Genomic DNA, 26,729 nt, shown 5'->3' with positions numbered 1-26,729 from the left:
TTAAAAAGAAGAGGAAGGTCACTTTAAAAGACATCACATTGCTAAACAACTGATGCTTCACAGCTGCCTTTGAATTCTGCATGGCAGAAAGGAAGAGCTGAGGATGCCAGGTCAAGTATAAAATATACTAATTCCTTTCTGAAAGCTGAACATGTGAGAACACAGTGGGACAGTTTTGAACCCAAAAGTTGTTTGTTATTTTTTAACTACGGCCTCGGCTGATCCCCAGCTTAAACTGCCGGGAGGACTGCAATGACTCAATAGCTCTGTATCTCCAGGGCAAGCACATCACACACTAAGGGGATAAAAACCCCTTTCCACTCCCAAACAGCCTTAAACCTGCATAATTTTAAGGAACCATCACAACTGACTCACCAGCATCTCCTCCATTCACCCAAGCTCCTCTTAGCCCCCAAAACTCATCCTCGCCTTTCGCAGCCAGCAATCCCAAGCTATTTTTCTGCCCTCCCCTTTCTGCCACTGAGCCACTTTCTGCTGCTGCAGGGGTGGAGTTTAGCCAGGGTCAGTTACAAATTTCCAACTTCATATAAACTACAGTTGTTTTTGAAAGCTTCTGAGCTGATATTAAAAAGTAAAAGAAAAGCCAGCCAACAACACAACAAAAATCTCTGAACCTTCTTCTCTTCTCCCCTCTAGTAATTCACCTGGCAACATGAAAAAAATCCACTTGAAAACAGATCTTTTGTCTCTGGGAAGGCTGCTGCATGTATGCACCAGCCTCCTGTTCCCTCCTATGGTTTCAGCTCCTCTACAAGACAACAGGACACATGGTGTGCATCATCCGGGCGCTTCCATGAAAAGACTGTTTGAGAACATGGGAAGAGTTTATGAAAGGAAAAAAATGCAGGCTACTAAAAAGCTCTAAAATCTCAAGGCAAAGGGCTTCTATGGTGGGAAGCTGAAGGCTATAAACATGCAAATTGGAAATTAAGCAAGAGTTTTTAATGGTGAAGGTGATTAACCATTGGAACAAACTATCAGAACAAGTGACACGTTGCTGTCTCCCTGACAAGACCAGATGCCTTGCTGGAGGACACGCTTTAGCCAAGCGCGAGCTGCCGAGCTCAGTGCTGGAGTTAACGGGGTGAAAGCTGATGGCTTGTGATATATTGTTTTCTAGATTAGATGCTCTGACACTCCTCCTGGGCTTTAAAAACCAGGAGTCTGTGAAGACACTCGGAGGGGCTGGGCAGCATCAGTGCTGAGATGAGATCACGTGCAGCTGATAGACCTGCAGCTCCCTCGGCACTGTCCCAGGCACCTTCCACCTCACCTTCATTTCATTTTTTCCCTCCAAATCTGCCCCTTTAATACTGCCAAGGGGAGCAATGACCACCCTGTGCCTACCCCCAGGGGCTCCTGGCAGCGTGCAGTGGGGGCTCCCCCTGCCCCTGCAGGCAACCGCTCCCCCAGCGCTCAGGAGATGGGTGTACCACAAAGCCAACACCAAGCACATTCAGCTGAGCACACATCGCTGGCTGCTGGTGCAGGAGAGGCTTTGTACCATCATCTGCATCTGCTCAGAGCGGTACACCAACCCCCTCAACAGTCCTTGCAGTTCAAATATTTCTTTTTCTGCAACATTTATCTTATCTTTTTCTAAGTAGGAGAACACACGATAATACTGAACTAACTGATGGCATAGGGTAACGAGGTCCTTGTTGGCAGTAGCAGAAAAAGTATCACAGAGCTTTTAGCTGAGATGAAGGGAATGTCAAAACAGCAAGGAAATGTCACTTGTGCATCTTTATCCCCCCCTCCCCCCCCCCCGCCGTGATGCATTTCTAACATCTTTCCCTGTTCTGTTGAACTCTTTTCTCCTCCACGCACAACTGTTGAGTGTTTGCTTATTGAGAGTGTCTTGAGGACACTTTTCTGAGTGTGCTTCTGTTCATTTACTCATGTCCAGTTGCCTTCACTTCACAGGCATAAATCAGACATGAAGACATTATTAGCAGTGATTCCTGGCACCCCCAGTACACTGAGCAAGCATCCTATTTAAGAAAACAATATACAATGGATTATTCATAACAGACCGAGTGCGTCACAGATGAGTAATTATAAACATGAAATATATCAATAATGACAATTTTAAAAGCAGATTTAACAAAGTAACACACTACAAATAGCCTGTTGGGTCATTATCTATTATTAATGAAATGCCAAAACATTTAGTTTTTTTAACAGGGCAATTAATTACTCCCAATAAATACGACTTATGCCAGGCCTCATCTTTAAAGGAGCTTGTTGGACATCTGGTGAGGGTTATTTTTTAAAAACAATAGCTGACGGTTCCTACAGAAAGTTCCCTAGGAGCTATGAGGACTGGAGCCATCAATATATATAAATGAGCCAGAAGGTAATTAAAGAGGCAAGGGTAACCATAACACTGGAATAATTTTCACATAAATTGAGGTGAATCATAGTATAAGATTCAAACCAAGATACACTCCAAGGATTTGCCCACTGCAAACGTTCAGGGCTGTTAGTTTTCTTGGGAAAGTGTCTTCATACACATACTATGGTCCAGCTTCGAAAGTGGATCCAGATTTAAAGAGGATCCAAGTCTGCTTGCTGGGAGAGAGCCAGCAGACCCAAATGACCTGCCCCAACAAGAAGTTTCCAGAATGACCAGGCTAGTTATTAACCACTATTAAGCTAGAAACAGGCCATGGTGAGCCAGGGTTCAGAGACCATTGTGCTCATGGCACCACTTCATGCAAAAAACCAGAAATACCAGCTGCCCTTGAACGCTGGACTTGCAGCCCTACTCTGCAGAAGGTGGCCAGGGCATCCACCGGACAGCGCATTGTCCACCCAGAGCAGCTGTTTAACACCCAACACTACGCTATTTAGCTGTTTATGAGAAGAACAAATAGGTAGATCCCAAACCTGCCATGACCCCTCTACGTGCACAGCGGTGGGCAGGCACGGACCTCCTCCAAGGGGTAAGCCCTGGAGCTCGGATGCCTCAGAGCGCTGAAGCACTCCCTGGGCTCAGCAGGATCCGAGCACATGCTGAAGCACCCCAGCATCCAAGACCTTAATTCACAAGAAACCAGATCCTATCAGAGAGCTGAGCTGCCTTGAGAAAGCCTGCGCTTCTTTCTCCGTGAGCTACTGGTCTTTGGAAGATTATAGTAAAGCTGTTCCAAGAAACCAAAATGATCATTTCCTGCTGGAGCACAGCGCTTAGCTCTTGGGGTGGCACAAATTACAGCATCCTTATTTTTATTTCAGTATTTATTTGAAGGAAATGTACAACAGAAATCTGATGCTGGCTGTATTTTAAACCCACGAGTACTCTGTAAACAAGCTAGACCCAGAGAGATTTGCATGTTTCTTCTTGAAACATAAGGAGAACCAGCGAGACTGAATAATTGAAAACAGTTATGGAGACTTCATTTTCTTGTTTTTCCTGGGATTTGCTCTTGGGCTGGCTGCTCCCAACCTTAATACCTGGCAGGGATGATCAACTATTTGGAATCTCATTTGCATAATAGTTGATGTGCCAACAGCTCTCCATGGGGAAATCACTGCCCTGGCAGAGGTCAACAATATGCAGAAAAAATTAGTGTACAGAGGACGTTTTTCTTAAATGCAGTTTTTAAAAGGGGTCAGAGCAAAGTATCTAAGATCAAGGATGAATACACAAATAGATCATCACTGTAACATCCTTAGTAGCCTCTAGATATGTCCTCAAACCCTCTTGAGAAGCCTGCCGATTAGCAACACAAACATGTCTGGGTCTTCAAATGCATGCCCATGGGGCACACTTGCCTGGGGGTGGGGAGCTGCAAGGGGGCACTGCGATGATGGCAGGCAATGGCAAAACTCCAGTTACCTTCACTGGGACAGGTTGCAAGCATCAGCAGTGCTCATCCAAGCCACCGGCCTATTTACTTAGCTGTTTGCCTAAGGCTTTGAAGGATTGGGTAACCCTTCAAAATGATTGTTGTATCTATGCAAACAGCTATGGTCCTGCAAACAGAGGAGAATGAAGAAAACATTATTAAAGTGGATCAGTCCCCGTGCAGGCACCAGCTCGCTGCAACTCATTAACTTCAGTGAGGCTCTGCCCCACTGACCTGTTTGCAGAATCAGGCCCCAGGCAGGAAGCGAACACAAATGCAAAGAGAATTTAGGTTAGGAAGGAATTAAGCCAAACTAGAATTTGTGCAGGGTATCAGTGGCGGCCGTCCCCTCGACTGAACAACCTTCCAGCGTCTTAGGCTTGCTCACATTATTGTTTAACGTGCCAGGATAAAAAGATCCTAAGGAAACTATCTGCAGGCAGATGCTCTCTCTGCACACACGTGCCCACTGCACTGTCACCTGTGTCATCCCGCGCAAGCATCCTCCAGGACACTAAGTGACCGCAGGCAAACCCAGTATCTGCTTATGCCCTATTCAAAGGTGAAGCGGCCAGATTTTGACCCTTGCTGCATTTGTAAATATCCAAAACCCTTCTGCAGACACCATGAGGAAGAACTTCAATAAACACGCATGATGATGATGGAAATACAGGAGGGTAAGGGAAAGGGACAGCTCAGAGAGCCCCAAACCACTCCAGCAAGCTCCTCCCAGCTGGGCATCGGTTCATAGCTGGGGGTTCAGAGACAGCCTCGGCACCCCACTTTGCAATGCCTGCACCCCAGGAGGTACCCACCGAAGCTGCAGAGATGCCAACACAGTGGGGTATGGCTACAGGCAACGAACAGCATGCATCTGAAACCACCATCCGGGTTAAATGGCTCGATAATGTATGAAAAAGGGAGGTAAATACTGCCTGAAAGCTTCAGCTATGAACAGACTTAATGACAGCATGCAGTGCAGATATTTAAGGTTTTCTTTTATCATGCTGTAAAAATGTATATACAATTTTGCCCAGTAAGCCTCCACAAGCAGACGTTAAGTTCAAGGAATGAGAGGGCAGTTTTACAGCCACCCACTGAATTTCTATACATTTTCCACGTCCTGCCCATGGACTTCAGGTTCAACAGACTGAACCTGCACTGTGGCTTTAAATACCACTGCTTAATGTCTTTATTCTGAGAAGCATTTTCACATTTCAGTGCTTTTATCAAAGTAGACTGCATTTAATTAAAAGCAGACCTATAAAACAGTTTGGTTCTATTGCCCTCTTTCCATGATAGCCCAAGTACTATTGCATAATACCCAGTATTTACTTTAGTTTTTTGCTTACACTTTTAACGCTAACCACATTCGCAGGTTAAAAATACAGTTAAAGCCTACCCAGCCGTATCAGTTCCCCCAGTTAACAGCTGAGCTAACTAATATATCTTTAGCTGTGGACTGTATAAAACTGAATAAAACTGACTTGGTATTGTTTACAGGACTCATAAAAAAATCATTTCGGTTTACCTGGCTAACATGAATGCTCTCAGACCCATTTGACATTCCCAGCATATTCTGAAAAGGTACCGCCTGTTTCATTTTACATCTCCTGATAAATTGCCTGCCATATTTCATGCTGAATCAATAAAGTTATATGTGCACAAATCGACTAAAATGATGTTTGCTGGTATTTCTAATACAAGTAGTTTCTCAATGGATATTTTGTTCAGTTTATGATAACTCTGGAAGATAAAACATGCATAGTACTATCATCTCACTATTGGTCAAGCAATTATTTGCTTAGAAATTAGGTCATTTAAAGAAAAATAAAACAAGAGGACTTGCATTGCATTGTAACTTACAGGGGAAGGTTTTCTGGAGGCTGTGTGAGATGCATGGGACCAGCCATTTAAATGTACCAAGACTGGGCTGGGATTTAGTCTGTTGAAGGAAAGCCTGGACAAGTGGCCACAAAAATGTTGTTTATATATCCATCTACATTTATACATACCCATATATCTTGATATGGTAGGAATAAGCTGCATCAGCATAATCCTCAAGCACATTATGATTGGACAAAAACTGCATGATAATGAAGTCAGGGAGAGTGTGAGTATGGAGAGAGGAGGTACAGCCCTGTCTCCTCATGCAGCTCAGACAGACAGGAAAGGAAGGAGATTTTGTTTAAATTAGCATTTGTGCAAACTATTTCTCTTTAAGTGCTTGGGGCTGGATTTTTGTTTTTTGGGGTTTTTATGCAAGACAAGTTTTGCCCAGGGATTCAATAGCAGGGAGATGCATGCAAAGTCTTTTTGTTTACTGATTAAATCCATCAGTTTGCAGGATCGGGCCCTGGCCTGATCCTGCCCCACTGAAAAGTTAAGGGAAGGTATTGTAAGAATCAGAGGAGGTCTACACACTACCGAAGAGTACAGGAGCCAAAGCCAGGTCCTGCAGGATGGAGACCTCCCCACGGAGACCCCTGCAGTTCTGACACTACCTAGAAGTTTCACCCGGTGCAGGGTTTGGCCCAGGTCTCCCACGCTCGCCATCCCTCACTGCCCGATCGGGACTCTGCCTGGAGATACGCAAAACCCTTGCCAGAGCCAGGGCAGAGCATTTATCTACAGGTGCAGTGCAGAGAGGCTCTATCTACAGGTAGGGCGCATACTGTGAGGAAACCGCTGAGCACCCACAAAGACTCTGAAAACTGAAAAGATGAAGCTTCCCCTACCAACCCTTTCCAGAAATAAACAGTCACACCGCCACACATGCATGCCAGCGGGGAAAGGGCACGTGCAAAGACCCTCTCCCTCCCCCAAAGAAGCCAGCTGGAATATTCCTTGTTAAAAAATGGCATTGGGAGCTCTTACCTGGCAAAATTTGTATTCCCAGCTACCAGCACGCCTACAGCACCAGGCTCTCATGGGGCATCGCGCGAGGGTGCAATGGCAGATTGGTGCAGGTCATGGAAGTTTACAGCCAGAAGCAAGAAAACCCAAAAACCAAAAACCCAAAACAAAACAAAAAAAATCCCCCAAAAGCCACAACATGACCCAAATGATATCCCTGCAACGGTTGTCTCGTTACAAGCAAGATGAGATGAAGGAGGGGTTTTTACTTGCTCTGAGGCATCATATGGAGCTTAATCACAGGCAGTTACGTATATGGTTCTTTTGGCCTTCAATCAAGTGTGTCATTTCGGTGGCAGCTGCCTACGTGATGTAAGCAACCTGGGTGATCCAGTCCTTTGCCAATCACGGCCTTGTGCAGCTATTTTACAGCTGAACAATGGGGAAATCTGATTTCCCAGGCAATGAGGAGATCCTCTTGTAGTCCAGCAAGCACATCGAGCGAGACAGGATCACGCACCTCTCCTCCGGCGGAGTTACAGGCAGCCACAGCCTGGCCAGAGCTCAGCGAGCCGCTCCCGCAGCCGATCTCGTCCCGCTATCATTTCCCAGCGGAGCCCGTCTGTATCCTGACGACTTTCAACACACTCCAAAAGCCACCGAGAGCCGAGACAAGCTTGCAAGGCGCCCAGTGAATTAGCGCGACACAGCGTGGCGTGTACTAAGGGGGATGCAGCTGCTACATGGAAAACAGTCAAACTTGGTGGGTGGAAAAGGTCTGAGCTGCTGGTGAGTAACAGGAGAAACAGCTCACACTCAGGACACCAGCAAAGCACGGCAACTCAGCCCTCCTTAATGCATTCCTTTTGCCGTTCGAGTGGGTAAATCAGGAGGCAATCACTGCAAATCATGTATTAAATCTGGTGATTGAAATTATATCTGAAATAAAACGAGGCTGGGCTGAATACATTAAAGCTATTAGTAGGCATCTGGGCGACAGGCAGGACTCTCTTTGGGAGTCTTTTGGTTGCCGACAGCGGCATCAGGAGGTGTTTGGGGCCAAATTCCTCTGTCGTGTATATTTGTTGATTTTGACAGGTTCATTAAGACCCATCTATTCAAACAGATGGCGGCTGCTCCCTCTGCTCTGGGATCTTTGTTCTTATCTAACTCCACAAGAGCAGGACACCGCATAGATACCGAGTGCTTATTACATCATCCACGGTAGGAGCGAGGAGAGGGCCCAGAAATTAAGAAAAAGGCTTTCTGGGTGGCAGAAGTGATGTTACACTGCTCCATGGCAACTTGCGTGCCCCTCTCCACAAACACGCGTGTGTGTGCCCACGACCGCACGCAGCCCAAGAGGGGGGGGGAACCCACCCGTGACCAAACCACACGAGTGGGGGGACGGGGCACTCCCGCGAGCGAGCCAGGGGTGGCCGGAGGGGATGAGCATCTACACTCGCAGGTCCCCCCCGCCGCCGCCAACCCCGAACCCCGCTGTACCCCACGGGGGACCGCTCCGCCGCCGCCCCGTCTAAGCAAGCCGGGAGGGAGGGACTAGCCCCCGCTCCGGCCAACAGGTCGGTTCCTCGTGGGGCACCGGCTGCCCCCCCGCTTGCCCGGGGGGGTGGGGGTGGGCAGCCAGTGCTCCCCATCCTTCGCCGGGGTCTCACCTTCTCGACTCACCTCTCCACCAGCCGGCTTCTCCGCCACAGGTTTGCTCGGCTCCTCTTCCCTCCCCCCCACCCCCCACCCCCCCCCTCCAGATCGCTCCTGGCCGAGTTATTCAAAGGAGGATGGAGGGAGGAGGCAGAGAGGGATCTGGGCGGTGAGGATGGCGAAGGAAAAAAAAAAAAAAAAAAAAGACAATCAAATAAAAAAATGCAAAGGAAAAAAAAAAACCGGGATAAACCCGGAGACTGCTGAGGAGGATGCGAGTGCGGGGCGGCGCGGCAGCGCGCTGCGGCTCAGCGCCCCATGGCCCCGCAGCCCCAGCGCCGCGCTCCCCCGGAGCCCCCGGCCAGGGCGGCGGCGCAGCGCCCGCCCGGGGAACACCCTCCGCCGCAGCCCACCTTGCGGCAGGCCCCCGCTAACCCCTTCCTCGCCGGCACCTCGGTGCCAGCCACCCGATCGTGTGGTGGTCGCCGTCTGCCCCTTCCCCAGAGCCCGCGGGATGCTGCGCGCAGGGGAGAGGGGCCAGCCCCCGGCGGCTCCATCCTCCGCGGCTCCCACCGCCCGTCTTTCCTCCCTCCCGGAGGCAGCTGGGAAAGAGCACGACCCCGAAACAGTCCACGACGGGAAAGGAATCACTAATATGGGGCTGACCCCCTTGGAAAGTTGACTTCCCCAACCTTCTCCAGGTTTTCTTTTTACCATGGAGGGAGGGGGTAAGGTGCCGGTTCTTTTTTCGGAAACAGCAATGGAGGAGAAGAAACCATGTCTGCACGTGTCTCTGGTGCTCCTGTCTGCACAGAGGTGTGCATCTCCCCGAACCCCGGGTCCCAGCCCAGCCGGCCCAAGTGCCCTCTGTTTGATGCTGGGGAGCACGGAGGAGCAGAGCAGGTGGCTACAAAAATCCCTGATGCTGACAGCTCCAGCCAGGTCCTGACTTCTTCAGAGCAAACAAGCAAGTGCTTGATGGAGTGCAGTTCTCCCGACTTGCTGAGCATCTCCTCAGGTTTCTCAGCTGAGCTAAAATCACCGCAGATCAACCAGGCAACACCTTTCTTTACTGTGGTCACCTTCAGTGGGCTACCAGAGCATGGTGGAGCTTCTTGTCTTCCCAGTTCCCTGAGGGCACCAGGTGCACAGGGGCTTTGGATCCTGCCCAGGGTTGCCAAAGCCACTGGAAAAGCTGTACCTGGGGAAAGCTGGGCTGGTGTGTGCTCCCAGTGGGGTGAAATTTAGCTAAAGATGGTTTAGTATAAGTACATAGAAAGGTGTTCTGATGGTGAACACAGCTGACTTCAGAAGAGTCTCTAATAGGAACCCAACACTCAACTAAAGCTGCTGTGGCTGGATCTGGAAAACAGCCTGGAGAGCTACCCTGCATCTACAGCAACACTCCCACAGCCGTGTAAGCGCTGAACAAAGCCTTCAGAGTAAGCGTCGGCTTTATGGTTCAAAGGTGTTTCACTCACATCCTGTCTGGGTCGTACTTTTCTGATGTAAAAATCCTTCCCGGCTCCTTCCTTTCAGCCTCGTGGGTCACACCATTTCCCATGCTGGGATTTCACCATCAGAAGGAACGTGATCACCAGCTCAGAAACCATGAGCAGAGGGGTTTTTGCTTCCTTTGCTCCCTGTGCAAACTAGAAATCCCTTCTCCATTGGTAGTAAACTATTTCTGCTTCACCAGCTCAGCCGTCCTGCCCGCAGATGGGCTTTCTGCATCCCGCTGCCCCTGTGCCTGCACGCTTTTCTGCCCACCAGGGCCTGGATGGAGGTGCAGGAATTTAGCCGTGGTCCAAGTTCCTTATAAACCATCAGGGCTGTGCAACATCCTGCAATGTTACCATTTTTATCAAGTTATTGGCATTCCTATGTCCAGTGAAAAGATAATTCCTGCTCCAGCAATGTTTTCCTCGGTACCATCTGTGGAAGGTGAATGATGGGACCAAACGCTATTTCAACAAGGTGAGACTCAGATCAATCTCTTCACGTCATTTTACTTCTCATTTCTTTTTTTCTTGCTCCATAAGGAAACTTTCACCTGTGACTCCCTTAGCCTCATCTGGGCTGCTTACATGAGTAAAGTGGGGGCAAAGCCCCTCATTTGCAGAACATTATTCCCTGCCTTTAGCTAATTTCCTTTCCCTCAGCTCTGGAAGACATTAGACAAAAAGGTTCCAACCTTCATGGCTGAAAACAGTAGCTGGAAAATCCATTAGGCTTATATATTTGTTATTAAAGATTGTTAAAGGACCAAGTTCTCATTAATCCTTAAGTACATCCAGAATATCTCCAGACTTGTGTCCACATAAAGACCAGGAAGCGGCCGTTTTCTCTTTTTCTTTGTTAAAATACAGAGCTGATCGCGTCAAACCCTCTGTTTTTTGAGATCTCCTGGGTAGCAAAGCAGCTCCTGTGGCTGGGGAGCAGTGATGGGAGGACGTGCTCTCCGGAGGGAGAGGGCCACCTCCAAAATCAGCACCGTGACATTTGCATTATGCTCATGAAAATGATATGGCAAGAGACAGTATAATACTAATGTGACAAAGCAACGCACCGAAAAATTATGCGAGGCAGGGACAGTTGTTGTCAGAGACCTGCCTGGCTGCCTGTTGGGGAGCAGTGATCGTTGTCACTGTCAGTGCTGAGCTGTCACTCTAATATCAAGTGGGTTATTGCTTGATGTAATTTGCTATCAAGCTGTTGTACACCAGTCAGACTGATTACATTTGGGTACCACCCAGCTTGTAGGGAGATGCTCAGCAAACCCACAGCCACCTAGGCAGGGCGAGGTCTCCATTTCTGCTTGGGTGCCTTTTTTGAGACCAAGGAAAGCGGTGGCTGAAGCGTCAGGTGAGCGCACGGTAGATAGGACAGCAATAAATGCAGTGTCCAAGGGGAGGCAGGGCAAGCCGGTGTATGATTTTAGAAAAGGCTGGTGTCTTAAAAGCATCCTTCGCAATATCTAGACGTAAGGCCTGTAGAGTCAGACTGAGAGTTCCCTCAGATAAGAAAGCCTTCTACCAAAATTAAATAGTTTTTTCTCAGTTAGGGATGACTCACTGAAATTAAAACTCAGAGAGGTCTGTAAGGCCCATCGAAGTGAGGATATCTGTAACTGTTCCCCACAGTATAAGGGAGGGGGTTTCTGTCCAGTCCAATTTTAAATGTCCCGAGAAATACACATTTGACCGCTCCCTGGGGAGGGTTCAGTAACATTTTGCAGTCTAATGGGTCTCACGAGTGGGATAAGCTTTTCAACTTTCAGCCTACATTTTTGCATTGCTTAATTTCATCCCATTATTTCTGATGAAACACTTTGTGGAAAGTGTACAATTGCTCCCTAGCCTGGATTTTCATTTTTTAATGATGGTTAATTATTCCAGGGGAAACTTTTATTTTTACTTTTTATTCATCTTGCTTCTGCACTGGATGCTTCATTCTGAAGTTTAATTAGCGCATTTCAGAACTAAGTATCTAGATTAAATCATTTCTGAGCGAGCTCCACTCTAGGATTTATGATGGTTGTGCACAGCCTTTGTTGCACCTGCCAACGCAGGGAACCGGTTCATTGATTGATGGGTTATCTGGGCCGGGAGCGAGCCAGCCGGGTACCGCAACTGGCTCGTGGAAGGGATCTCGCACTGCCTGGCCCGATGCTGCTGCCCTTCCTCCCCGCACGACAGCGAAGAGGATGGATGAAGGTGCAGATGATGATGGGTAGAAAGGGGCAGCCTCCAGCTCCTTCAAACCCCAGTGAGGGTATTCCACACCGCAACAGCAGGTCTGGGATGCAGCAGCACCAGCAGATTCACATCTCCAGCCCTACCATCTGCTTGGACCCAAGATTTCATTTCAGCCTATTAGAGAGATTGGGGCTGGCTGCAAACATCAGATGTAGGCATAGGTTTGGCACCAGTCCATCCCCTTTCCTGCTGCCTCAAACGCCAAGATTTTGATTCAAGCTCATCTGCAAATGCTAAAAAAACTTCAGTTTTGCAACACAGTCCACCCTAGCAGAGCTCATCACAAAATGAGACCTTCAGAGAGGAAAAAAAAAAAACCCAAACCAAACAAACCAAGAACTCCTTTTAATTACATTATCTCAACAAACTAAAGCTATAGACAAATGCTATTACACCCAGGAAAATCTGCTTGCTCCCAGCTGAGAGTACCAAACACTTGTGGCTAAGCCAGGGCCAGAAGAACACGCTGTCAAGACAAATGTATGCTTACACGCTTTCCTGTAAGAAAGCTTGACATCCAGTGAGCTAGTGCAAGGGGGTTTATCTACACACACACAAAAAAAAAAAAATCAACAGAAATGCCCATGTGCAAGAGAAAAAGCACCTCCTGTTCATGCCGCTGAGCAGACTGGTTTTACTCTTATTATTTATACAGAGCAGCTCTGGCACACTGTGTAATAAAAATGGATAAGGTTTCAGCCCTTCGCTAGCCCACAAAAATAAGATGACTGTCTGCGCAGGCACCGTGGGGCAAACAGCCCCAAACCAAACCCAGAAAACTCACAATGAATTTCAGCAGGGAGGGTTTGGGGGGGGGGGGGGGGGGGGAGTTTGTTTTGTTTTGCTCTTAGAAAGATAGCCCTGTAATTTAGTGACTCATACGTTCTACATCCTTTGTTGCTTTTCATTTTCAACATCTTTAAGCTGTTTGTGGAGAACGCGCTTATTTTTAGACTTCCCATCAGTGAGCAACATTTTAGCTGGTTCAAAGGGGAAAAGCTCCATTGAGACTTTTGTGTCTGGGGTGTTAACAGGCAGATTTCCTGACGGGGAGATATTTTCTTCCTTTTCCTTACTTCCTCATCTCACTCAGGATCTGGGCAGTAATTTTTGGGCACACCAAGAAGGGCTGTGCCCTGAGCCGCAAGTGGGGTCTCTGGGGGATGCACCAAGGCCTGACCTGATAGATGGAGGAGGATGGCTGCAAGCCCAAGCAGACACATGTTGGGGCATGAAGAACAAATAGGGGCCCCAGGATCACTAATCATCTTCCTCCCTTCTCATCAAAACTGCAAATCTCTAGCATTGCCCCAGGAAGGCTCAGTACCACGGAGCACGTGTTCAGCAGGTAGGGCAAAGGGGGAGAGCATGCCGCAGCCAAGCACCACCCACATTTCTCAATGCTGGGACAAAAATCTGAGGGGTATTTGAGGTACCTTGGAGTACTCAATTTTTAAAAAGCCATGTTTTTCTTTGGAAAATAAACAAAATATCTAATTTTCTCCAGAAAATTGACTTTGCAAAACACAAAATGGTTTTTGAATCAGTTAATAGATTTGGGGTTGGGTTTGCTTTAGTTGTAAGGTCTAACACCTCCTTCCAATTTGCAGTTCAAAATTCTTTTGGGGAACTTTAAAAATAAAATTTTTAAGGGAAGGAAATTTCAAAATGAAAATTGGCTCTGTAGCTCTCAAAGCCAGGGATTTCATTTAAAAAAAAAATAAAGTCCAATCCTGTCTGCTTCTTTTTTTTTTTTTAGTTTTAATTAAGTCAATCAACAACAGAAAGGCCTCCAAATGAAAACCACACAGGCACCAAACATCTCTGAGCCTCCAGATGTGCATTCCTCCACCTTCCTCTGGCAAGCTTGCAGCAGGCATCGTGGTGTGCTGGCTGCCCCAACTGCTCGGGGCACACGCCTTGCTCAGACATGGGAGCAGGAGACACAGGGATGGGACACATCCTGCTCCTCTGCACACAAAGGACAAGAGCTGGACCCAGGCCGTACCTGGAAATGCACACAGGAGCATAAAGCCCTGGTGCTGAGCTCCCGGGGCACGACCGATGGTCTCTTTGCTTTGCACTATAGAGCCATACGGTTTTTAGCAGCACACGCCTCCCTGAAGCGGGCAGCAGGACAGGAGGAGCCACCATCCCCGCGGTGTCCCTCGCTGCCAGCTCGCTCCGCAGTGGCACACGCTGGGTTTGGCCACGGCATGGCCCCGTGCCCAGAACCAGCCCCCACGCCCAGAAACTAACAGCTCTTTGGCCAGCTCCAAGGAGCGTTTTCCAGGACACATTTGTAATCCTGCTGAAAGCCGCAGTCCTAATGGATGGTTGGAAAAACTCCACGGCTCTCTGGCTGTCACTTCACCCAGGTGTCACAGGCAGGTCTAAGACACTCAGTGTAAGTTTTGCACTCTCCCAACCATCACAAGGCTCAAGAGTAGGTTCGGAGGTTTGTGGCTCATGTTTTACGTCCTGCCCACAGCTCTTTCAGGGATGCATGACCCAAGCCAGCACAACCATGAGCCCAGCGCAGAGCTCTCTGCCCATTACCCGCTACAGCTTCATGTTTGCACAATGCCACCATCCCCCATCACACATTTTCATGCAAGATACTGCACCCTCCCTCATGCTCCCAGCCTTTGCATTTCCCAGTACCCCTTAAACTCAAGGAAGTTTTTTTTGCTGTATTTAAAATCCTACACAAGCAACAGGGAAACCACCAGCAAGGCTCTTGGGCAAACTCTGGCACAATGTGCCATCGCAAGCATCAGCTGAACAAACTAATGAAGCAGACGGGGAGCAAACCCATGGTGAACACCTGCCTGTCACACTGAGCAGAGGTCCTTGCAAAAACAGTGCTACAACACTTTGCTCAAACATTGATGAGCCAAACTCATCAGTCAGTGGCTCGGGAGCAGCACCTCTGAGAGGAGCTGGCTCAGGGAATGGGCTGTCGCACAGCGAGAGCAAGGATAAATGTGTGCAGGCTGGAGGGTGGACAGTGTCAATAGGATTAGTTTGTTCTATTATTTATCATGCCATATGCCCCAGCACTCGATCCACAAATCTGAGCCATCAGCTGTGAACACCTGTCAAGGAGTTGAGTAATTTTCCAGTTTCTGAGTAGAATAACTGGAGACAATAAGGCTGATTTAATCAGTAAGTACTTAGCTCCAGAAACGTAGGGGCTTAAAAGAAAATCTCACCGCATTTTTTAAATGAAAGCCTTTCTTCATTAGTTAACCTGGAAAAAAAGTAGATGTATCACAGTACAGTAGCAAGGCAGGTATTAGCCAAATACATGGTGGAAAGGAGACAAACAATACTCCGTGTCCTCCTGAGTGTCCACAGGAGACAAATTCCCCATTTAGAAAGCCCAATAAAAATGTAATTCTTTTATAACAACTACATCCACTGTATATTGTTTCTCTGAGAGAAAAAAAAAAAAGCAAGCAACTTTGAAGTTCTCCAATGCCATAAAGAACATATTTTTTTCCCAAAGTATATCAAAAGTAGCAAAAAATATAAAAAAAAATTAATGACTGCTAACAGCTGAAACAGATGGTCTGCTGTGAATCCCCACAGCCTCATGCAACTGTGAGTCAAGCCATTTTTCAAAATGGTGAAGAAAAAAAAAAATAAACAATTTCCAAGACTACCAGGCTTCCAAAAATCCATTTGGACTTTCCAGATGAGAGCCAACAGAAAAGGAGGGTTTGGCTGGTTTAGAGCCACAGCAGGCTCAAACCCAGAGTGCCCCTCGCCCTCGCACCACGTACATGTAGACGGTTGGGATACGTTTACGTTCAGCACAGTCCTGCAAGTTGTTTCCCTGGGAAGAGGTTTTATTCTAGGTTTTTAACTAAGGATCTTGATCTTTTACATTCCCAACATATACACCCACTGCTGGTCCCCAGCACTGTCCCCACCACCCACCCTTGGGAGCTGGCAGCTCCCTCCCGCCCCACCAACTGCCCTTGTGAGCAGCCCCCGAGCCAGCTCGCCTCTTGCAAGGAACAGTTTGAGATGAAAAAGGCACTTGCCAGGAGGGAAACTCTGGTTGCCTGCTTCTCTGCTGCAGTTCCTCCTTCTCCCCAGGAGACTCGTCCCCTTGGCCACCTTCATGCTTGGGCTGCCCCTCTCCATGCTCTTCGATTAGCCCCATCAGGCAGATGAGATGGCAGGTTCTGGGAGGTGTGCGAGCTCATCATGGGGACATCAAAACCGGGAGTGTGACTCTGTAAGAAGTGGACAGAAACTTAACTTCATGCATAGTACCAGTTTATCATTTATTTAAACTCAATCTTTCAATAATTCATGCCAGCCTTTCACTGTGTAGCAGGACAACAATGGCAGGAGCGCAGCGACGCAGGCAGTGAATAACCACATCTGGAACAGATGTTCAGTTCTAAATAAAAGCTGGTTTTGCAGAGAATGTTAAATGCCATGGGAATAGTGTGCTCTGGGACACAGCCCTGCTTCTTCCAGGGGGCAACAGCGATTTGCTCATGTGTTTTGCAATGCAGAGTTGGCATAAATCAAATTAAACACCCAGGGCTGGCTGCAGCTGCAACCCAGTAGTCACAAGAGAGCCGACCTGCAGTGTCTGCAGGCATCTCCTCAGAAGCGCTGAGCAGATGCTGGCGCGGTGTCTCCAAGCATGAACGTGCGATACCACGAGTCCTCTCAACAGCAAGCTGTGCTCCGTGTCCACTCCCATCAGTGCCAGCCTGGAGCACGTTAGCACAAGGTCCCTGCACACAGTCAAGAGCGTGACTACCTCACCCTCTGATGGAGATGTTGCTGCTGTTCCCAGGAATGAGCTGGGCACAGCCAGTACTCCCATGTCACGGGTAAGCGGGTGCAAGCACCCCTGCACAAGAGGAGGAGCCAGGGCCACCCATGCCCTTGCCAAGAGCCATGCAGGTATCTCTGCAAGGCACCCACCCACCACAGGTACACCGAACCTCCAAGCCCCCAGGTGGGATGCCCCCTTTCTGTGAAAAACTCTTCTCTAGTCATGACCCACACGACCTCTGCACCTTCTGACTGACACCTTCTGCACTGTGTCACTTCGCTCCTGTCCATCACCACATGCCACCTGCTGCAGCATCGCCATTCAAAAAATGCCTGCAAAACTCATTCCCTGCCACCATGGACACACCTCTCTGCACTCCCCCTTCTCTTCTGCACCCAAGACAAGCCAGTGTATCCGCTGCCAGGACCCCTCATGGCTTGTACCTTGTTGACCCATCATCCCCAATTCCTTTTGGGAAATCAGACTATGCCTTCAACACCCTGCCATGTCAGCCACTCTCAAGCTCTCATTATACTTGCAACAAGCACCTCATTCCTTCTCCTCTGCTGGCCCTCGTGCCCGCGCAAGTGCCCCCAGGTGATCCACATATGCACCTTGTTATCCTTCCTGAAACCACCTCCGTAACAGCCGTGAGCCTGCTGGTACCCTGAGACGTACCCTCCCCGTGCCAGCTGCCCTCACCTCTCTCTTCTCCCCTGCCCATCTGTCACTAGCCGTCTGGCCTCACTCTCCTTCTACATGGTTTTTAAGCACTTTGAAGCAAGAACTTATTTGCCATTTCATCTGCAATTGCACAGCACAAAGTGTGCTTGAGGCCTGACCCAGGACCAGACCTCCAAAGTAGAGCATTAGTATTACTACTGCCACCGTTATTACCAACACTTCGAGGCTCTGCTTTGGCTCTTGATACAGTCCTTAAATTTTTTTGACTACCTCGCCTATCTCTGTGCTTTGCAACACCTCCTCTGATAGCTGGACTCCACTCTTTGTCTGGATAATACACATTTACAGATTAATTTTCCTGCTAGTCAACCACTTAATGCCAGTAAGACATTGTCCTCTTTTTTTTTTTTTTTTTTTCCTAGAAAATGGCTGATCCTTCAGATTGGTTGGATAATAAAAGTAATGACGTTAGAAGCCCGTTAATCAGTAGTGAGCAGTAAGTAACAGAGTGCAAGACTGTCAACTGCTCCTGAAGGACAAGCTAAGGGGAACCGTGGGGAAATGGTGAAACCACCCAAAATGTGGATCCCTGGTCTTCACATTTCTTTTTTTACTACCTTGAAGTGGCCAACAACTAATTCTTTGTGTGTGGGACCCAGACTTGTGCCAGGTAGTGTGCTGTCCAGGTTAGACCCCGGTATTCAGGAGATCCCCATTACATTCATGGTCCCTCTGAATTTCACACTTAGCAGGAACTCACTTTCTGCAATTTCTTCCACTCCCAGGGTACAGGGTGTGAAAAAAGAGGGAGGAATCCAGGAGGGCTCTACAATCTCTACCATCGCATTAATAGCAGTGGTGGTAGAACACAGCTCACACCTCCAGCAGCACTTTCCCCCCATGAGCTTGTTCTGGCCAGAGCTACGTTTCCCCAGAGGCATCCCCAGGGGAAAGGGCACATTGTGCCACAACAGGCACCTGCAGTTGTCATGCCAGCAGGTAACAAGAGGTACTAAAGCAGACCTCAGAAATAAATGTCTGAACAAAGTCACCCCTCCGAGAGAGCAGCCAGCAGGGTCACAGTCAAGAGCACAAGCATCTCTATTAGTGCAGAGGCTGATTTATTAGTCTCACTGTGTATCTACACCCACAGAAAATGTGGTACCCTCAGGGCCCAGTGTCTTCAATCTACATTTATTAACGTCTCTCTCAAGGGATGGCTCAGCTGTGTTACACACAGCCGATGACAGCTTCCCTCCATCTTTATGCAAGGTACCGAGAGGCAAAGGACAGGGATCCTATGAAGAGCACCATCCTGGTTAAACACCATCCTGAGCTGCTGAGGACCTTTCCCACATGGAGCCATAAATGCTCCCTTGGAACACAGGAGGATTAGGAAGAAGACAAACTTAAAAAAAAAAAAAAAGAAAAAAAAAAAGAAAAAAAAGGTTGTCAGAAAGAAGTCAGAAGTGAAACCCTTTTTAATCCCCCGCCTGGGGCACCTCCTCTGTATTCACCTTCAGCCCAGCTCCTGCTTCCTCAATGAAGCTGCGAACACATCCCTGCCTTGGTGGCAGCTGTCGCTGAAACGGTTAAATGGGAAAGCGTTTGCAACCCAGCCCCCTTGGCTGGCCAAGCACTGCAGCTCCTGGCCCTAAGTTTACTTTCCTCTTTTGCTTCTCGCTCTCTCGTGCCAAGCGTAAGGATCTGGCCCGCTCCACAGCCCGCTTTGCCAGCATGAGCACAGTGACTCATTCAACAGCTCTTCATCACAACACATTCTTTCAATGGGACTTCGTTTTGGACAGCACTTGTCTTCAAAATCTGATGCCAGAGAAAGGCAAGAAATGCATAAACATGGGTGCAAAGTGAAGAAGCGGGCAACAGCGGGGTTGGGTCAAAATCGTTGGGGTGATATTGATTTTCTTGTTACCCCCACCAGCAGATAACTGATTTTGCTAACAAGAGGAGAAACCCCACTCAAAGGAAAAAGAAAGGTCTTCACATCACTTCTTCCATCAGGCTGACACCTCTTCATCTTGGGGAATTTAACATCTGTTACATAATTCAGAGAACATGTGGTTATTTTCCAGGCTTATTAATAGCTCAAACCCTAAGACTTAAAATGAGAATCAGCAGCTGCTCCAGACTTCACCTCTCAGAGAAGTAGGTGAGAGCAGGTACAATGGCTGGCTGGGGGTCAGGGCTTTCAGTCACTCCAGTGTTCCTCATTACAAGCTGTAAAAAGGACACAGCTTGGGCTGATGCTGAGACATCTGGATTTCCAGATTTTCCTCAAGACTTTTTTCCTTTCACATCTCATTTTTGTTTCCAGTGGAGGCAGGAGAGGGAAGAGGATCACAGAGATGAGAGTGGGCTGGAAAAGCACAGACAGGAGGGGAGGGAGATAGTGCATTATCACCCCCTTCATACACAAAGCAATTTCATTCATAGGGTGCTCGGTAACATCCAAGATGACTAACATGGCTTACAGACACTTTGATGTAAGGATTTTTTTCTTAACACATATGTGGCCCTCTAAGTTGGAGAACAGGCTGAAGAAATGCACTTGGCACCTGGAGGAGGGAGAAGGCTGGTTGTAGCTTGGGCTACTCTGTTCCTGGTCGGGATGGAAGTACAGCACCACAGGCATACCTCTCCACTCTAAAAAACTGCCTTAAATGCTCTCTGGAAATATTTTCAGGTAGGATTCAGGCGGGGTCATAACCTTGGTAATGGTGAGTTTGTGGCTGAGACAAACGTGTGCCCACAGCTGTTCCCAAAATGCACAACCTGCAGCTCATAAGTCATATCAGGCAACAGTAAAAATTGCCACCTCCAGCCCATCTAAGCATCAATGACTATACAGGGTCGTGCAAATGGTCTTCTCATTCTCTTGATCTTGTCAAACAAAACCTGAAGTTCAGCTTGAGCCAACCCCAAATTCATGTGTGGTTTTAAGACAATGAAGAAAAAACCAAGCCTGGCAAAAGATGGTGACTAATGCAGAACACTTCCTTTTCTGACACTTAATAAAAACCAAGAATATGTGACAAGAAGAGCTAAGTTCACCAGACACCACTGGGTGCTGCAGGGAGGAGGTGGCTGTGATGCTCTGTTCAGACACCGGAGTGAGAGGCAGGTGACCCGAGCCTGACAGCTCAGTCAGCCGCATTCAGAACAGCCAGGTGCATGGGCTTAACTTCAGGCTGTCAGAAATCAGGAGCTGGTTTGGCTCCAGTTATAAGAAATGCTCAGATAGTCACTAGGACAGAGAGCAGTGCTCATACATCTCATCCTACCGGGTGGAAAAAAAAGACAGTAGATTATTATTTCTTCATATCCAGTGAATATCCAATTACTTACAACAGCGCAAAGCAGCAAGAGGAAAACATAAAGGGAATCCACCCAAAGACATGATACAGTCTTGGAGGAAACTCCACTAGGAGGCAAAAGCCCTTTGCTCAAGACCTTCCAGACTGAGCAGAGGGATGCCTTCAGCCAATACATCCCACCTTCTGACTCACTGCTGGATCAAAGACTGGCATGCTTCCCCGACCCTAGAGACTGCAAATCACAGTCTTCACGTGGTAGAAGAACCACAAGACATCTACTGTGCCCCAGGAGATCTGGGGAGAGGAGGTCATACACAGGACCCACACACAGCCTGAAGCTGGGCTGGGTTTGGGGCCAATTCAGGCACCTCCAGCAGACCTTGCTGGCTTGTTTGCTCCCAGCCCAGAGACATGGGTCACTCAGCTCTCCATCCCACCCCCGGAGAACTTACTACACAAACTAAAATGATCTGCTGAGGGTGGTGGTGGAATCTGAATTCAACAAATTAAAAAACTTCAGTTGATCCACAACTCTGCTTTCAGACCAAAAGCAAAAGGTACCGTTTTGGCAGAGGAAAAAGAGCTGTTAGCTTCATCATAATATGACTGAGATTTTCTTTTTTCCTCCCTGTAGCTGCCTTTTTCATCCCCACCCAGCTCAAAGTTCACTCACTTTTACTTTCATAGGCAGCACTTCATATTTTTCCCATCCACCAAGCCATGCTTATCTGGCCACATGGATCTGCAACAACCATTTCTTATTCCTTCCTCTGTACCTGGGCTGATCCTGTAAGCTTTTCTGGGAGAACTCTGTCAAAAATATTATTTCTCTATAAATCCAGACATCATGGGATCTTCCATTCCAGGTTTTCCTCTTTTGCCTTCATATACTATTCTCCAAACCTACAGGGCAGCATTTCTGAGGTCAGCTGGATGCAACTCAGTTGATTAGAATAAATATGGAGCCACAGAATATTATGAAAGAAGTGTGCTGAGGAGTACTCAAAAGCTCTTGGAAGTTTAGAAACCTTCTAATTATGACTGTTTTCCAACAAGAACTTTGCATATTGTTCACTGCCTTTAGAAAAAGCTGCTGGTACCATCAGAAAAATTATAAACCAAGGATTTGGAGTAAACGACCTGCTGTTCCTATTGTGCATTTGCCATGTAGTAAAAGAAAAACAGGAAGGAGTCTTGCCAAGGTATGGGGAGGGAAAAAAACAACAACAAAAACGAAAGGGATTTTGTTGGCAGAACTTGCAAATTATTACTGCTCCCTTTCACCCAACTTCCTTAACATAATTGCCGTGTGCTGCAGCTAATTCACCAGAGATGCTTCTGCTGTGAAGGTGGAACTGCCAGTTTGTCACCTTAGAAGAGCAAGAGGCTCCCATCCTCAGAGACCCAATGGGCAGTAACAAAGGAACCAAAGAGAAAGAGGGCTTAGGTCAAAATCTGGCAGGTCTGGATCTAAGCTAAGCTCCAGCAGGTGTTTATAAGGGTGGCTAGACAGAAAGGCCAATGAAATAAGTGTAGAACAGCAAATAGTTATTTTGAACTCAGAGCTGCAGGATTTTTCAACCAAAGGTTGCACACATTGAGACCTCAACATACAAGAGATGTCCAGGCTTAATCAGACAGTGCTCAGGAGTTATCTGAGCACACAGGTGTGCATCTATCCAGCTAAGGAGGCCACTTCCACCACATTTTCACATCCAACTCCTGACCTCCACAGCATTAGCTCCCAGTTACACAGGCTATGAAGCCAAACTGGACCCCAGCCCACACCACTACTGTTTTGGCTGGTACCTACTCAGCAGGAGAGATTCAGGGATGAAATGTCTGGTCAAGAGCAGGCTTGTCAGGGGGTGGTAGAGATAGATCTGCTCCACGGTTGGAAAAACAGAACCAGGAGCTAAGGGTGACCCTAGTGCAGGTAGTACCCTCACCAACAGAGGTCCTACAGGACGTGAACTTGATAAGCAGAGCTGAGTGCTGGTAACAGGGTGCAGCAACAGTCCCAGGTGCAGTAAGAAATTAGGCCCAAGTTCCACCCAAGAAGCTTAATCAGGAACAGATAGGGCTAAAAACAAAGCTACATACAGGTCCATCCAGGAGGTAGAGCGGGATAAAAAGCTACCTACAACATCTTGAGATCATTCCAGAAGGCAAAGACTAGCTGGACACAGACGCACCTACAACACAAACCAGGACTAAAGGCCCAGGGCTGAGCTTAAATGGGCTCCTGGACCATGGGCATCAGGGGTGTGGGTGGGACCCAGGTGAGGATGTTTAGGGCAATTAGTGCCCTCAGGGCTCTGATAGCGTTAAGGTTTGAGCCCAGCATTCAGAAACATGGTGGGACTGAGGTTCAGCTATTGAATACCAAAAACCTTGTCACCTGTTCTAGCACCTTAAATAGTGCTCCTCTGAAAGTTGCTCTGTGCTATGCTGAGTGTGAGTTGTGCCTGCTATGGTGCAAAGCAATGGGTGTTCCTGTTGAAATCAGTTGTAAAGTGGAGAGAGCTGTCCTGGTCTGCTAGGTCTGTGCATACAGCTTTGCCCTGGCTCAAGAAAGTGAACATGAGGATTTATAAAAACACTCGTGCACTTGCTTAACCTCAGCATGTGCTCATGTACCATTAATTTAAGTTACTTCATTGGAAGTTACATGTTTTTCTAAAAAAACAGCTTTTCTAGTAGCTTTTGAGCTCTGCAAAACAATTTTTTCTATTCTTATTTTGTTTTTCAGGACTTTGAGGCATTATCTATTAAAAGGTGCCTTGCTTCCCCGGCTTATATATGTTAAATAAATACTCCAGAAAGCATAGGATGTATATTATAGTCAAACGTGCTTTCAAACATTCTTGGCTTTTTGGTAAACAAAATGTGTTCTGTTTTTAAACTCTGAAGTTTTACCTTATACAATATCATTGTACAAAAGTTTTCATTTGATTATACATCTTATTCACTGTGCTCTTGTGTGTCCTCCCCCTCTCTCCTGTTCTTATTTACTTTGAAATAAAAGTCAGTCATCTCTCACACAGCACTGCAATTTTTATCAAAATTTTTCTGCAAGATGTTAGCAAAGTATATTTAAGGATGACCCTGAGAGCCATACTCATTTCCCTTCAAACATTTCAATTATGACTTAATTTAGGGCCCCTTGACTAGTCCTGCCGCCTCTAATATGACCATTGTCACATCGATGCAGCGGTGTCTTCAAAACGAAAGGGTTTTTTAATTGTCCATGGAACCATTGATGTTGATACTATGACTTCATTTAGTATGGTGGATTCTACCTCTAAATAATTCTATTGCTTTCTGGAAATGCGGCTTATCAGGCAGGGAAATAACAGGGCTCGCCTTGGGTCAAAATGGTATATAGCGGTGATGCAAAGAGCTGGAACATCACCCATGGCCACATCTTCTGCCAGGCAGTGGCTGAAGAGGCTCTGTAAGCAATCTCCAGCCAGCATTGCTGCATTTGGAGAAGTGGAAACCAGCTCCGCTTGCTGCTGCTTTATCAGTTCCATCCAAAGCAGGCAGGAGTGCAGAGCACAGTTCAGAGCAGTTGCCTTCAATATTTTTGCTGCTGCTGGAAGTCAAACCATGGGGATACCCGTTTGGGTGGGGATATCAATACAGCTGTCACTCCCGTTTTGTTGGAAAGAGGCTGACTGGTGAGGTTCTGTGACGCCAGGACACATGCTGGGTAGACTATATCCAGCGTACCTCACTTCAGGCATGACCTTTAAAATAATTTTTGGATGTAATAACTGCTAGAGCTAAAATCATTGACTCTAGAAGCAGAAAAACAACAGTTTGGCTCTGAGATGTCCAGGACCTATTCAAGATGTAAGCATTGCTCATCTGACCTTTTATATATAAATATACATATATACACACACTATACTATACAATGATGTGTCTCTCTGTCTATATCAAGTATATTCAAAATTAAAAAAAATAAACTAAAAAATTAGAGGCTGCTTGAAAAGAAATAAAAAAGGAGAAGTTAAAAGAGTAAAATAAATGTCTTAAAACTCTCTATTGCAAGCCTGAAATCATCATACACTGCCAAACCAGCCAGAGTTAAAAGGAAAAAAGTTTGTGCAGCTACGCAGAGGAGTGGAAGGGTTAAAAGGCATCTCTCAAAATGCACAAGTCCCGTTCTAAGGAGGAAATAGATCCCTGAACATGACAAATTGCATGGAGAAGAACAGTATGGCAGGCCCATAAGGGTTTTGAACAACAACGTGCAAGAGACATTGGAGGTAACAATAAAACCTCTTCAGAAACATTAAGGGAGGGAAGTCTGCCAGGGAGGTGGGGTGGCTGATAGATGATCAGTGAATAAAAAGCATACTCAGGAGAGACAAGTCATAGCAGAAAGGTTAAGTGAATTGTTTGCACTGTTTTTCATTATGAAGGAGATGGGAAAAGAAGGCAGGAAACAAAGATCAACAATCTGTTTTCATAATGAAAGTAACTTCCTAGTGCAATCCCAGAGAGACCTGCAAAATAGATCTATTCATTTATTAAGAAATTGTCTGGGGAATGGAGGTGTGTGAGGAGTGAAAGGACAACATTTATTAATGATACAAAACTAATCAGGATAATCAAAACCTGAACTGGTTGCAACAGTTGCAAAAGAAAAATCTGACAAAATCCAACAGCTGAAGAATAAAGAGCTGAATTTCAGTGCCAATCAGTGCACGGTAATGCACATGAGAAAAGTAGCCTGCGGTCTCCCCACCAAATGGTGAGCTCTGAACTAGCCATTACCGTTCAGGAAGGAGTTACTGGGAGGAATACGGATGCTTCTTCAAGAACATCTGCTCCAAGTTCAGCACAGCCATGGGTAAATGTAATGTGAGAGATTTCTGGCAAAGAAAGAGAGAACGAAATCGAAATGATGCTGTTGTCTGAATCCATTGTGCACCTCATGATGAATAAATTTCTGCTCAGTGCATTCAGAAAAGGAGATAACAGAACGCGGAGGGGTGAGGGGAAGGAAGTGAGCTTGGCCAGAGACAGAGAGCGGCTTCTGCACAAAAATAGACGAACGCATTAGGGCTGTTCAGTCTGGCCAGGAGGTGGCTGAAAGGGATGTAGGAAACTCCTATGAAAGCAGAGTTTTATCATATCCTCATCATCATGGAGAAAGTGAATAGAAAAGAAATACTTGCTCACAGCACCAGACCTAAGTGGTATCCAATGAAAATACCGAGAGAGGACTTTTAAAAAAATACTTCCAGAGGAAGTACTTTTGAAAATAGTGCACAATTATGTTGTTGGATTTTTCCTGGAGGACACCATGGTGCTCAAAAGCAGAAAAAGGTTCAAGGAGGAATAAAATAATGCATTGAAACAGGGCAGACACAGCTTTCAGCTCAGGAAGTTTCCATGAGTGACTGAGAGAAGTTAAGAAGTAAGAGAAGGTATGTGCTGCACCTGCCCTCCTCAGGGATATCAGGTGAGGGGGGAGTTTGTCCTCACTATTTATAGAGGCTATGTCAAGTCATGGAGTTCCCATACCGTTGCCCTGTGTCTATGTGGGGGTTTTTATGCTGACAGAGAAGAAAGATATTTTCTCCTGTAGCTGCTGGACACTGAGAGATGGAAGACATTCTCCATCAGACTGCAGCAATTCTATGTGGATCACATTTTTGACATGAAATGTTCAGTTAATGGTCAAGAAAAAGCCTGGTGAATCATCAAATATGACCCTATGCTCTGCACAGAGCAG

The 26,729-nt window shown here is 47.0% G+C and overlaps 1 protein-coding gene across 3 annotated transcripts in view; it reads right to left on the bottom strand.

Moving 5' to 3' along the window:
• CALN1 (calneuron 1) overlaps positions 1 to 8,467 on the bottom strand; it is a 130,135-nt gene extending 121,668 nt beyond the window's left edge. For 2 of the 3 annotated variants that reach the window (XR_005830684.1, XM_040613261.1), the window contains exon 1: positions 6,753 to 8,096. The gene's annotated coding sequence lies outside the window, so the exon portion shown is untranslated. Of the gene's footprint in view, positions 1 to 6,752; positions 8,097 to 8,420 lie in introns of those variants that run through there. The other variant, XM_040613271.1, reaches the window with a different exon arrangement.
• Between the last annotated feature and the right edge of the window lie 18,262 nt (positions 8,468 to 26,729).

This window comes from Falco naumanni, chromosome 1 (genome assembly GCF_017639655.2).
Source record: "Falco naumanni isolate bFalNau1 chromosome 1, bFalNau1.pat, whole genome shotgun sequence".
NCBI lineage: Eukaryota > Metazoa > Chordata > Aves > Falconiformes > Falconidae > Falco > Falco naumanni.
This window is presented reverse-complemented; position numbering and strand designations above follow the sequence as displayed.